This window comes from Equus quagga, chromosome 1, assembly GCF_021613505.1.
Source record: "Equus quagga isolate Etosha38 chromosome 1, UCLA_HA_Equagga_1.0, whole genome shotgun sequence".
Classification (NCBI taxonomy): Eukaryota; Metazoa; Chordata; class Mammalia; order Perissodactyla; family Equidae; genus Equus; species Equus quagga.
Window position 1 is genome coordinate 166,850,733 of NC_060267.1, and position 9,764 is coordinate 166,860,496.

General features: G+C 44.8%; 2 non-coding genes across 2 annotated transcripts; both read right to left on the minus strand.

The window, feature by feature from the left end:
* Positions 1–3,850: 3,850 nt before the first annotated feature.
* On the minus strand, positions 3,851–3,922 carry TRNAC-GCA (transfer RNA cysteine (anticodon GCA)). Its single transcript has one exon. It is a non-coding gene; the product is annotated as a tRNA-Cys (tRNA).
* A 2,552-nt stretch (positions 3,923–6,474) lies between these two features.
* Positions 6,475–6,546, minus strand: TRNAC-GCA (transfer RNA cysteine (anticodon GCA)). The gene has a single exon. It is a non-coding gene; the product is annotated as a tRNA-Cys (tRNA).
* Between the last annotated feature and the right edge of the window lie 3,218 nt (positions 6,547–9,764).

Here is a 9,764-nt window from a genome sequence, read left to right on the forward strand (position 1 = left end):
ATCATAGATTTACAAAGAGAGAAACAGCTCGGCGGCGGGGAGGGGTTCGCTGGGATTCTGATAGTAGGGTTTAGTGTGTGAGAAAACTGGGCTTTGGGTATGACAGAGCCCAGGCCTTACTGGACCTCTGTAATCACTGCACAGGATGGTATCAGGGTGCGTCCCCTAGGAATCTTCCTTTCATAAGTGACAGAAAATAAGACAAACAGGGAATTTACTGGGTCTCATGACTAAGAAGTCATTTGAGGAGTTTATCCTATTTCAGGCCGTAGGCTTTGGGGTGGCCTATTCTTGCTTCAGGGTCCTAAGCCAATCAGACAGTTGCGTTTCTCTCTCTACAGTAACTGATTAAGGAATGGAGCCACAACCCAAGCACAGCCAATGCTTCTCAAGGGAGTCTTTCTAGTTCTTTTGGAAGATGCAGGCCACGGTGAACTATTGTGGCAAAGGCTGAAGGGGAAATTGGCAGAGCATCCAGAGTGTTTGCTATACCTGGGGACCCTAGAACCTAGAGCTTGAGGCAAAAGCTTATGTGCTGCTATTTTTTTCAGAAAGTGCAATCCTAGGAAGCAAGAGTGAGGTGAAAGGGAGTGAGGCAGAGAAAGAAGGTGAAGTCCGTGCAAGGGCGCATTTCCAAGCTGGCCATTATTTGCTAACAAGTGCAGTTGATTGATTGATCCCGTAAAGCTGTCTCTCAAGAGACTTGCTTGATGTGTGAACTACGGCATCTCAGGACAATCTGTCCCAAGGAAGGGAAGAGAAGGCTTTAGCCCTGAGCTTCTGCGTCTCGTTAGTGAAAGGTTTCCCCGTGGTGCATGAACTCCTCAACTCTTCCAGATTCTGCATGTGGGGGCAGCAGGTGAGGCTCATGACCTCTCACACCTCAAAAGCAAGAGGGAAGCCAAGAGTAGGAGGCAAGAGGCATCCAGCTTGGGCAGACGGAAAGGGACTGCAGGGTATGCGTGGGTGAAGCTGAGTCCGTACATACTTGGTTATCCCCATGGCAGCTAAGTAGAAAAGGTGACAAGGGCCTGAAAACTAGTCAAGACCAAGAGGATCTGAGATGCTGCCGAAGACATGCCTGATACATTTTTAATAAATATTTCCACACGTCCACACATAAAACATATGCTCACGTTTACAAACACAATCACATATAAAAGAGACAACAGCTAGGGCCAGCCTGGTGGTGTAGCAGTTAAGTTCATGAGCATCTTGTCAGCGGCCTGGGGTTCTCAGGTTCAGATCCCTGGCACAGACCTACACACTGCTCATCAAGCCATGCTGTGGCAGCATCCCATATACAAAGTAGAGGAAGATTGGCACAGATGTTAGCTCAGGGCCAATCTTCCTCACCAAAAAGAAAAAAAAAAGAGAGACATAGTTAAAAAAAGACAGTGATGGAGATCCAACCAAATTGTATTCCCTCCTATATTCTTTGATATATGTTTAAAGTTTTATACAATAAGGTATTTTGATTTTATAATGGGTAAAGGTCATGTGGATGGTTTTAGAAAGGAAGGCAGACTAGTAAATATCTACTTTTCCAAGCAAAACAAACTGGTAAAAAGGTTATTATTCTGCGTTTTATTTGATGGGCATAGACAAAGTTGTCTTCTTCAATAAAAGTCTGAATCTTTTTAAGAGATTGTTTAGAAAAACAGCAACAAGGTCTTTGGGTTTTTTTGGTGAGGAAGATTGGCCCTTAGCTAATATCTGTTTCCAGTCTTCCTATTTTTGCTTGAGGAAGATTATCCCTGAACTAACATCTGTGCCAGCTTTCCTCTATTTTTTTGTATGAGGGATGCTGCCACAGCATGGCTTCATGAGTGGCGTGTATGTTCACTTCCGGGATCAGAACCTGTAAACCCTGGGCTAACAAAGCAGAGTCCACAAACCTCACCACTATGCCACCAGGCTGGCCCCAGTGAGTTGTTTTTTAAATGTGGGAAGCATAACTGCTTGCCTTATGATAAAATTAGTTTCCAAATAACTTAAAAATACACTTTATATATCTTGCCCCATTCATTTATTCACTTGCTCCATTAGCCAATAGCTGTTCTTCACCAAATACTTTCTGAGCCTCTACTATGAACAAGTATTTGCCAGTCGCTAGTGATAACAAGAAGAATCAAAAAGAATGGCCACCATCTCAGGGCCCATATTGGAGTGGGTAAGACAGGTTATGGAAGAGAAAATTGGTACTCACCAAGCATCCAAATGCTTTCTTGCGTTTCCCAGCCTCCATTGCAATGAAGCTGGAGCCATGTGACCCATTCCACCCAGTGAACTGTGAGCAGAAGTGATGCGTGTCACTCCTGGGCTTAAGGCAGCTACGAACTGATGTGACTCCTCCCAGTTTCTCTACCCATGGAGCAATCCCCCTGGAGGCCACCTTTTGCTAGATGACACATCTACAAGATGGATGAGGACCACCAGACCCTCATCAGATCTTGCATGAATAAGACACAAATCTTTACTGTGTTAAGCTCCTGAGATCCCAGGGTCGTTACCACAGTATAGCCAAGGTTAGCCTGACTAATACATAGACAATTACAATACACCATGTAATAACATAAAAGGGAGGTAAATTCAACGTGCTGTAGAAACAAAGAAAAGGTGAATTAACAAAGCTGGAGTTGCCACTTAGACTTCCAACGCTAAGTCATAATCCCCCTGTGGAGGGGCAGCTTTCCGCACAGCCTGGCCTGAGTACAGACCCTCTCCTTACTCTGGGAGCCACAAAAAACTGACAATCTTATGGGCTACCGTCTTCCAGTAGATATGCCAGAGAAGCACATCCAAATACACTGCCACCAAAACCCAAAGAGAGCCACCAAGGATGCACTCTGCTCTGTGTGGCATCTCTCACATTCAAAGGCATAACCCGACAAGCTCAGACACCGGACCCTTAACACTTTGACAGTGTAGCAGACCCTGAAGTTGTTGCAGTGTTTTTCTTCCACCTCCAATAAGATGCAACAATAAGATGAAATGACAAGGGCATAGCACCTTTGTGGCATTTTCCCCCAAAATCCCTAACCTCAGTCTAGTCGTGAGAAAACATTAGACAAACCCAAAGCCAGGGGCATTCTACAAAATATCTGACCAGGAATTCTCCAAAGTGTTCAGGTTACAAAAAAACACAGGAGAAGACTGAGCAACTGTCAGAGATGGAAGGAAACTAAGGAGACCTTATGACTCATCGCAACATGGTGTCCTGTACTGAATCCTAGAACAGAAAAAAGATAATAAGTGGAAAAATTAGTGGAATCCGAATGAAGTCCATGGTTTGGTTAATGGTGTTGCACCGATGTATATTTCATAGTTTTGATAAATATGCCACAGTTATGCAAGATGGGAGCATTAGGGGAAGCCAAGGGAGGGGTATATGGGACCTCTCTATACCATCTTCACAGCTCTTCTGTAAATCTAAGACTATTAAAAGATAAAAAGCTTGAAGAAAGGAAGCTGGAAGGGACCTGGTTAATATGATTGCATATACAGAAAAGGAGCAATAAAGGTACACATGAAAAAGCACATGTGTGTGAATTTTTGTTTGTTGGTGTGTCTGTGTGATGGTGTGTGGGTCTGTGTGTTTACGTGATGGAGGGAAATCTGGTGGGGGGGACAGGTGTATGTCTGGGTGTGTGGCTGCATTTGTGTGTGTGTCTGTTGGAGGAAGGGTGAGTTTATGTGAACACATAGCTATACTGTGAGGGAGTTAATGAGTGAGGTGCTTGCAAGAACCTAAAAGTGAGCACGTCCTTAAATTTTGGGCCCGAGGCACCTTGCCTGCCTCCACTAGACTCAGTCTTTTAACAAAGCTCCCAAGAGCAAAAGAATATTGAGGGGGCACCTGGATTTGAACCAGGGACCTCTTGATCTGCAGTCAAATGCTCTACCACTGAGCTATACCCCCTGACAGTAATAAGCTTCACATAAATACTTATTCCACTTTTATGAGTTACATCATGCCTCATAAATACCTTTTGTGGATGAGATTCTTTCTGGATATGAACTCCTCCCCAATTCCCTTCCAGTCACACCACCTCCTGCTTTTCCCAGAGCACATATGCTCACTCTCTTCCCAACACCTAACGCTCAACGCTGTTTTCTCTGTCTAATTCTCCAGTTTTTAATACACCACCCATTGCCCATAAATCTCTGGGCACATGGATGAGTGTTTTAAGTATTATGGGCCACCAGCAAGTACTGGACATGGAGGGAATCGAACTGGGATCCACGAATGGACATCAGAGGTTTGTATACAACTCTGAAATTATAGGCAAATATTGTGTATGTGTATTGTATATTGTGCAGGTTTTCATCAGGTTGTCGAAGGGGACTTCATGCAGGACAAACTGTCTCATTTCACAGTTTAAAAAAAATTTGGACGTTTTAAAGTCCAAAATTCACCTTTGAACCCCTCTGATTCCTATTCCTTTGAGTTTCGACCTGAGGGCTTTTACTCTTGTGTATCTCCAAGATTGGGAAGAAAGGGCAAGGAGATCTCCGTCATTGCAACAAGTTCTCCTCAGAAGGACTGTCGGCCGCCATGGAGCTGAGGAGCAAACAGCAGCCAGAGCTCAGCCCACAGGCTCTGTGAGGGCCCCAGACACATCCCCAGCCTCTCCACTCCGAGGCCTTACAAGACCCTTAGATTTCAGACCCACTATTCCCAGAAACAAACTTGTCATCCTCCTGCCGAAACCTGCATCTCCTCCTATTTTGCCTGTTGTAGCAATAACAGCTCATATTCACTGGGCACTCGCTATGTGCCAGGCATGGTACTAAAACTTCCACCCGCGACATCCCAGGAATCATCAGAAAAATCCCATGACAAAGGTATTATTATTAGCATGTTGATTTTGCAGGTAAGGAAACTGAGGCACAGAGTGGTCACATAGCTAAGAGGTGGTGAGCCGAGGATTCCAGGCTCTGGGCTGAGTGCTGGGCCTGGCTACTTTATCATCTGATCAGCCTCCTCTCTCTCTTGGTTGGTGACACCACTGTGTACTCAGTCATTTGGCCAAAGAACTTAATATGATTCTGGGATTCTCCCACCTGCTCTTCCCCAGTTCCAGTTCATTGCTGGGTACTGTTGGTTTTACCTTTAACGTCACTTAGATCCATCCCCACCCCTATACCGGCAGTGCCACCACCTCCTAAATTGCCTCCCAGCCTCCACCCCTCACATCCATCACCCCACAGCTCCCAGAGCAGCCTGTTTTAAAACCAAGTCTCTCTACATCACTCCCCTTTAAATGCCTTCAGGAAAAACTCCAAGTCTCTTAGCACAACATGCAAAGTTCTTTGCATTTGGATCCCTATCTGCCTCTTGAGCCTCCACTTCATCTTCATCACTCGCCACATCACATTTCGTGCCCCAGCTGCCTCCAACTGCATCTGTCTGGCTCCAGCCTCTGCCCATGCAGTTTTCTCTGCCTGGAACTCAGCCACCTCTCCCCACACCCCTACCTCCGCTCCACCATCTTTCTGTCCAGTGAGAAATTACTCACCTTTGAAACCCTGATTTGCCATCAGCTCTGCTGGGAGACATGCCTCCACCTCCCCTCCTCCAGACAGAAGCAATCCCTGCGTCCTCTGCATTCCTGAACTTGGCACAGTCCAAGACAGCTCACATCACTCCGACTTCTTTTGTTACAGGCCTGCTTCTTGATTGAGAGCACACTGAGGCCAAGGGCTGTGTCTTATTCACCTCCGGGTGCACACTTTGCACAGTTCTGGCACATGGTAGGTGCTCAGTGTGTGTTGTTCAAGCGGATCTGCGCTGTGGGCAGGAGTTAGACCCAGCTGAGATCTGACCTCTGGCCCAAGTCTGGGTCCTGAATGAAGGCACCCAAGGTGGGGGTGCCGGGCTGCAGAAAATGAATCAGAAGTGGAAAGGTGACAGAAATTAATCAGGCTTTAGAGCAGGAAAAGAGGGCAGTCCCCTAAACTTCAGACCAGTTCATGTTTAACCCCAGCGTTGTCTTGTAAATAAAGACACTATTCCCCGACTTTCCCCCGGGCGCGGTCACTAAGTTGCTGGGTTGGCCTTGTAGCCAAAAGGTTCTAAAACTCGATGGACAATCCTAGCACCTTGGGAGCATTGCTAAGTGGAATTTTGTCACAAAGCTTTCAACACTAGGTGAGCAGTATGACTTGTATAAAGAAGTCATTGAGAGTGTGTGCTCTGAATTCTAATCCCGGACCTGCTCTTTGCAGCTCTTTGACCTTGAGCCAATTACTGAGCATCACCAAGTCTCTATCTTCTCAAGTAAAATGGAGATAGTGACAATATGTATCTTGTAAAAGTTTGGAGAGAAATGAAGGAGATAATTAACGTAAAGAACCTAGACTGGTGTGTGGCACACACGGGACAATAGTTATTATTCAACCAGCCATGAGCTACAGGAGATAAAGTCAAAGTCAATCTATATTCTTCTAAAGCAAGAAAAACAGATATACAGGGGGCACCTGGATTTGAACCAGGGACCTCTTGATCTGCAGTCAAATGCTCTACCCCTGAGCTATACCCCCAGTTGAAGATGTTTGTTTTTATAATCTATCTCTCTCTCAATCTTCTGGTTCTAAAAACTGATTCAGGGGAGCTGTAGAGAGAAGGCTGCCTGGAAGGAGTCTGGGCGTTACAAGTCTTAGAAGAAGTTTATTATGAAAAAAGACAGGACTCCTGAGAACTAAGTTCTCTGAGCCTAGAAACTCATCTTAGACTTCCGAATTCCCAAAGTCTCTCCCGTCCACCACATCTCACATAAAGCAAACCTCAGTTCCAGGTAAAAATCCTCAGGCTTTCCGCAAATGGCTACGTCAACACAATGCAGGTGACTGGATTCCTGTCACGCTGCCCTTAGCCGAGGCTCCCAGCAACTGAGATTCTCATTCCTCTTCATGACTTCACAGAACTGAGCTCATAACTGGCACTCAATAGATATGTGTTGCATTCAGTTGACGCTGGAAAAAAGATATATAAATAATGATTTGTGTGAGACAGCTTTACCAAGTCGTACAAAAACAGATGGTTAGTGAATTATACTCTTGTGTAACATAATTTGCCTTAAACTTGTAATATCGTCAACTCCAAAAGGTCATTGGATGAAGAGAAACAAGGCTCCAAACAAGAGCCTCTTAATCAATTAAAGAAATTATTTATCCTGGTCCTACTATCCTAGATACCTTTTCAACTTCCAAGCACAGCCACAATCGGAGCCACCTGTATTTCTTGGCCTCATAATCATCTCCTCTCGCCCTAATAAATTGTTCAGGTGCTTCTTATGGAAATCTTGCGTGTTTAAACCTGTTGGGAAGTCTCTCTTCTGCCAACTTCCCAACGCACGTCCATTATTCAGGTCTTTTCAAAGGATCCTAAGTTTGGGATGGTCTTTTGTGTTAGGGTTGTGGTTGGTTGGGAGCCCAGGAGAGGGGAGACTCCGTTCCATTCTTTGTCTCCCCTGCCCCAGGCTGGAATTGAGAGATGAGGAAGGGCACACTTTGCTCATTATCTTTTTCTCACCCTGCACCTCAGTGGGAGTTGCGATTTTGGCAGTAACAGATGCACTGTGTACTTCATAACAAAGAACCTCGGCGTTGGAAGGGATTTAGAGACCATTTCTTCCAACAACTTCTTTTGTAGACTAAGAAACACAGATGGAAGGAAGCTGTGAGCCTTGCTCAAAGTCACAGACATATCAGTAGCAGGATCAGAACCAAGGGTTCACCCTCCTTCCAGCTCCTCAGAGGCAGGGGCCCTTTGGGAGCCCCCAGTGCCTGGAGCAATGCAGGTGCTCAATAAATGTTTGTGGGATAAATGTCGAACTGTAGTTACGCAGAGGTAAACCAAACATTCTGACTTCCTGGGGACTCTCCTGGTTGTAGCTCTGAAGGTCCTGCGTCCCAGGACATCCTTCAGAAAACTGGATTGGGGTTGGTTGGTCACCCTAGATATTGCTTTATATTTTTCTCATCCATAGTATTTCCCAAACCTAATCATTCACTTTCCACTGTCACGATTTTTACCAGTTCCACATACCTCCTGTGCTAGTATTTACTTACTATTTGTCTTGAAATCAACCCACTGTTTTTTATTTAGCCTCATCCTAAACAAAAATATCCTGAAGTCATGCCAATTGTATTTCTTTCTACTGCACATGAAAACAAATATAGAGCTATTGAAATATGTTGAAATTGTATTTAACACATGTTGCGCTTACAACTTTCCATGATTCTAAGCACTTTTCAAATACTAATTCACTTAATCCTTAAAACAATCCAACATGAGAGGAACAGTCATCATCTTTACTTTACAATGAGGAAGCTGAGGCACGGTGAAGTTAAAGAACTTACCCAAGGTCACACAGCTGCTAAATTTGTCCATGTGTCCTGAAAGTCATTTTGGAAACCCTCAGTGGTAACCACAATGTGATGGTTAATTTTATGTGTCAACTTGACTGGGCCACAGAGTGCCCAGACATTCAGCCAAACCTTATTCTGAGTGTGTCCGTGAGAGTTTTTCTGGATGAGATTGATATTTGAATCAGTAGACTGAGTAAAGCAGATTGATCCTCCCCTTTTGGGTGGGCCTCACCTGATCCACTGAAGGCCTGAAAAGAACAAAAAGACTGAATAAGAGGGATTGCCTCCTGCCTAACTGCTTTGAGCTGGGACATTGTCTTTTCCTGCCTTCAAAATCAAATTGGAGGCCGGCCCCATGGCTGAGTAGTTAAAGTTCCTTGCTCTCCACTTCAGCGGCCTGGATTTGTGGGTTCAGATCCCGGGCACGGACATGTTCCACTCATCAGCCATGCTGTGAAGGCACACCACACACAAAATAGAGGAATATTGGCACAGATGTTAGCTCAAGGCTGATCTTCCTTAAGCAAAAAAAAAAAAGAAAAAAACAGGAGGCTTGGCAACAGATATTAGTTCAGGGTGAATCTTCCTCACCAAAAGAGAAAAAGAAAGAAAAAAAAAAAAAGAAAAATCAAATTGAAATATCAGCTCTTCCTGGGTCTCAAGCCTCCTGTGTTTCAGACTGGTACTCACACCATCAGTTCTCCTTGTTCCCAGATCTTTGGACTCAGCTAGAACTACACATCAGCTCTTCTGGGTCTCCAGCTTGCTGCCTACAGATTTGAGGACTTTTCAGCCTCCATAATAAATCTATCTATCTATATACACATCCTGTTGGTTTTGTTTCTCAGGAGAATCTTAATACACACAGCAAACTCTGGGAAGAAAAATTGGACCTGCACCGGCCTTGAGGATACTGTCCACATTTGTTGAGATTTTGAATGTCTCATGAGGCCCAGAAAAGCACCTGCCACAAGATACAGCTTCAATAATGATGGTTGAATTGACCTGCTGTTGTATTCCTAACTTCTGTTCCTTTCACCATCATAATGTCACATGTGAATTTGTTCTCATTGTCAACGTAAGTACAAGTAAAAACTAATAGGTATCTTAATTATAAGGTATACAAGCTATAGGAGCACTAGCCTGCACACCCTTTAAAAGCCATGCATCCTTGGGGGCTGGCCCTGTGGCCGAGTGGTTAGGTTCGCGCGCTCCGCTGCAGGCGGCCCAGTGTTTCATTGGTTCGAATCCTGGGTGCGGACATGGCACTGCTCGTCAGACCACGCTGAGGCAGCATCCCACATACCACAACTAGAAGAACCCACAACGAGAAATATACAACTATGTACTGGGGGGCTTTGGGGAGAAAACGGAAAAAATAAAATCTT